We start from the raw sequence: 5,047 nt of genomic DNA on the forward strand, positions 1-5,047 counted from the left end.
ACACAATACCACCTACTGACATCACAATACCCCATAATGACAAAGTTTTAAGATATTTTTGCAAAAAAACTGAATTATCACATTTGCATAAGTATTCAGACCCTTTACTCAGTACTTTGTTGAAGCACCTTTGGCAGCGATTACAGCTTCGAGTCTTCTTGGGAATGCGCTTCAAGCTTGGCACACCTGTATTTGGGGAGTTTCTCACATTCTTCTCTGTTGCTGCACAGCTATTTTCAGGTCTCTCCAGAGAATTTAGATCGGGTTCAAGTCCAGGCTCTGGCTGGGCCACTCAAGGACATTCAGAGACTTGTCCCGAAGCCACTCCTGCGTTGTCTTGGCTGTGTGCTTAGGGTCGTTGTCCTGTTGGAAGGTGAACCTTCACCTCAGTCTGAGGTCCTGAGCGCTCTGGAGCAGGTTTTCATCAAGGATCTCTCTGTACTTTGCTCCGTTCATCTTTCCCTTGATCCTGACTAGTCTTCCAGTCCCTGCCGCTGAAAACATCCCCACAGTATGATGCTGCCACCACCATGCTTCACCGTAGTGATGGTGCTAGGTTTCGTCCAGACGTGGCACTTGGCATTCAGGCCAAAGAGTTCAATCTCGGTTTCATCAGAACAGAGAATCTTGTTTCTCATGGTCTGAAAGTCCTTTAGGTGCCTTTTGGCAAACTTGGAGTTTGGGCTGTCATGTGTCTTTTACTGAGAAGTGGCTTCCGTCTGGCCACTCTTCCATAAAGGCCCGATTGGTGGACTGCTGCAGAGATGGTTATGATTCTGTAAGGTTCTCCCATCTCCACAGAGGATCTCTGGGGCGCTGTCAGAGTGACCATCGGGTTCTTGGTCACCTCCCTGACAAAGGCCCTTCTCCTCCGATTGGTCAGTTTGGACGGGAGGCCAGCTATCGGAAGAGTCTTTGTGGTTCCAAACATCTTCCAGTTAAGAATGATGGAGGCCACTGTGGTCTTGGATACCTTCAATACTGCCAAAATGTTTTGGTACCCTTCCCCAGATCTATGCTTCGACACAATCCTGTCTCGGAGCTCTACGTACAATTCTTTTGACCTCATGGCTTGGTTTTTGCACTGTCAACTGTGAGTCCTTGTATAGACAATCGAGTTGTAGAAACATCTCAAGGATGATCAATGGAAACAGGATGCATCTAAACTCAATGTTGAGTTTCATAGCAAAGGGTCTGAATACTTACAGAACCAGTCAAATGTTTGGACACACCTCCTCAGGGTTTTTCTTTATTTTTTTTTTACTATTTTCTACATTGTAGAATAATAGTGAAGACATCAAAACTATGAAATAACACACGGAATCATGTAGTAACCAACAAAAAAAAAACTAATCAAAATATATTTTATATTTCAGATTCTTCAAAGTAGCCACCCTTTGCCTTGATGACAGCTTTGCACACTCTTGGTTTTGTTGGTAGAGAGGTAGTTCTGTAGTATCTAGTCAGACTAGAAGGGTTCATGCAGATTGTTGGTAGAGAGGTAGTTCTGTAGTATCTAGTCAGACTAGAAGGGTTCATTCAGATTGTTGGTAGAGAGGTAGTTCTTTGCATTTCGACTTTGAATTAAAGGAAATATAATTTAATACAGTGAAATGCCTTTTCGATTCTCTATTAGGTGTAGTCTAAACAAATATACCTTTTGTACATAAAACATGTGCTTCTTTGAGGCGACGCTACCAGCGTGACATGTAATCTAGTAGACATGACGCTTCTTCAACAACAGCAGGTCGTCAGCCACCTCCGTAGCAACTGACATTATATTGTCAAGACTGGAGTTAAGTCCTGAATTAGGTCTTAATTGTTTAACATGTTATTCATTAAAGCAGACGCAGATCTACTTACATTAGTGTGTGCATACATTTTCGTACTGGTCCCCCGCGGGTATCAAACCAACAACCCTGGCGTTGCAAGCGCCATGCTTTACCAACTGAGCTACACGGAACTATTCTACCAATATATATTCATAATGTACATGCTTTACCAACTGAGCTACACGGAACTATTCTACCAATATATATTCATAATGTACATGCTTTACCAACTGAGCTACACGGAACTATTCTACCATTATATATTCATAATGTACATGCTTTACCAACTGAGCTACACGGAACTATTCTACCATTATATATTCATAATGTACATGCTTTACCAACTGAGCTACACGGAACTATTCTACCAATATATATTCATAATGTACATGCTTTACCAACTGAGCTACACGGAACTATTCTACCAATATATATTCATAATGTACATGCTTTACCAACTGAGCTACACGGAACTATTCTACCAATATATATTCATAATGTACATGCTTTACCAACTGAGCTACACGGAACTATTCTACCAATATATATTCATAATGTACATGCTTTACCAACTGAGCTACACGGAACTATTCTACCAATATATATTCATAATGTACATGCTTTACCAACTGAGCTACACGGAACTATTCTACCATTATATATTCATAATGTACATGCTTTACCAACTGAGCTACACGGAACTATTCTACCAATATATATTCATAATGTACATGCTTTACCAACTGAGCTACACGGAACTATTCTACCAATATATATTCATAATGTACATGCTTTACCAACTGAGCTACACGGAACTATTCTACCAATATATATTCATAATGTACATGCTTTACCAACTGAGCTACACGGAACTATTCTACCATTATATATTCATAATGTACATATTCACATGTAGCTACAGGTCTGCATTAAACTATTCTACCAGTATATATTCATAATGTACATGCTTTACCAACTGAGCTACACGGAACTATTCTACCATTATATATTCATAATGTACATATTCACATGTAGCTATAGGTCTGCATTAAACTATTCTACCAGTATATATTCACATGTAGCTACAGGTCTGTATTAAACTATTCTACCATTATATATTCATAATGTACATATTCACATGTAGCTACAGGTCTGCATTAAACTATTCTACCAGTATATATTCATAATGTACATGCTTTACCAACTGAGCTACACGGAACTATTCTACCAATATATATTCATAATGTACATGCTTTACCAACTGAGCTACACGGAACTATTCTACCAATATATATTCATAATGTACATGCTTTACCAACTGAGCTACCCGGAACTATTCTACCAATATATATTCATAATGTACATGCTTTACCAACTGAGCTACACGGAACTATTCTACCAATATATATTCATAATGTACATGCTTTACCAACTGAGCTACACGGAACTATTCTACCAGTATATATTCATAATGTACATGCTTTACCAACTGAGCTACACGGAACTATTCTACCAATATATATTCATAATGTACATGCTTTACCAACTGAGCTACACGGAACTATTCTACCAATATATATTCATAATGTACATGCTTTACCAACTGAGCTACACGGAACTATTCTACCATTATATATTCATAATGTACATATTCACATGTAGCTACAGGTCTGCATTAAACTATTCTACCAGTATATATTCATAATGTACATGCTTTACCAACTGAGCTACACGGAACTATTCTACCATTATATATTCATAATGTACATATTCACATGTAGCTATAGGTCTGCATTAAACTATTCTACCAGTATATATTCACATGTAGCTACAGGTCTGTATTAAACTATTCTACCATTATATATTCATAATGTACATATTCACATGTAGCTACAGGTCTGCATTAAACTATTCTACCAGTATATATTCATAATGTACATGCTTTACCAACTGAGCTACACGGAACTATTCTACCAATATATATTCATAATGTACATGCTTTACCAACTGAGCTACACGGAACTATTCTACCAATATATATTCATAATGTACATGCTTTACCAACTGAGCTACCCGGAACTATTCTACCAATATATATTCATAATGTACATGCTTTACCAACTGAGCTACACGGAACTATTCTACCAATATATATTCATAATGTACATGCTTTACCAACTGAGCTACACGGAACTATTCTACCATTATATATTCATAATGTACATGCTTTACCAACTGAGCTACACGGAACTATTCTACCAATATATATTCATAATGTACATGCTTTACCAACTGAGCTACACGGAACTATTCTACCAATATATATTCATAATGTACATGCTTTACCAACTGAGCTACACGGAACTATTCTACCAATATATATTCATAATGTACATGCTTTACCAACTGAGCTACACGGAACTATTCTACCATTATATATTCATAATGTACATATTCACATGTAGCTACAGGTCTGCATTAAACTATTCTACCAGTATATATTCATAATGTACATGCTTTACCAACTGAGCTACACGGAACTATTCTACCATTATATATTCATAATGTACATATTCACATGTAGCTATAGGTCTGCATTAAACTATTCTACCAGTATATATTCACATGTAGCTACAGGTCTGTATTAAACTATTCTATCATTATATATTCATAATGTACATATTCACATGTAGCTACAGGTCTGTATTAAACTATTCTACCATTATATATTCATAATGTACATATTCACATGTAGCTACAGGTCTGTATTAAACTATTCTACCATTATATATTCATAATGTACATATTCACATGTAGCTACAGGTCTGTATTAAACTATTCTACCAGTATATATTCATAATGTACATATTCACATGTAGCTACAGGTCTGTATTAAACTATTATATCATTATATATTCATAATGTAGCTATAGGTCTGTATTAAACTATTCTACCAGTATATATTCATAATGTAGCTACAGGTCTGTATTAAACTATTCTATCATTATATATTCATAATGTACATATTCACATGTAGCTATAGGTCTGCATAGACGAAAGTATTGGCTGTAAGAAGTCAGAGAAAACATATTTGCTCATCTTTAAATTAATAAACAATGTAGTGAATATTTTTCTAAACTGCGTTACTCATTCCAGTCAGCTGACAGCGATATGCGTCTTCAGATGGTGAGGTCATATCTAGTGGACCACACGAC

The 5,047-nt window shown here is 36.5% G+C and overlaps 1 protein-coding gene across 1 annotated transcript in view; it reads left to right on the forward strand.

The window, feature by feature from the left end:
• Window positions 1-5,047, forward strand: part of LOC129839882 (zinc finger protein ZFP2-like) — a 274,220-nt gene that overhangs the window by 115,164 nt on the left and 154,009 nt on the right. The window lies entirely within an intron of this gene.

Source organism: Salvelinus fontinalis, chromosome 40 (assembly GCF_029448725.1).
Source record: "Salvelinus fontinalis isolate EN_2023a chromosome 40, ASM2944872v1, whole genome shotgun sequence".
Taxonomy (NCBI): Eukaryota; Metazoa; Chordata; class Actinopteri; order Salmoniformes; family Salmonidae; genus Salvelinus; species Salvelinus fontinalis.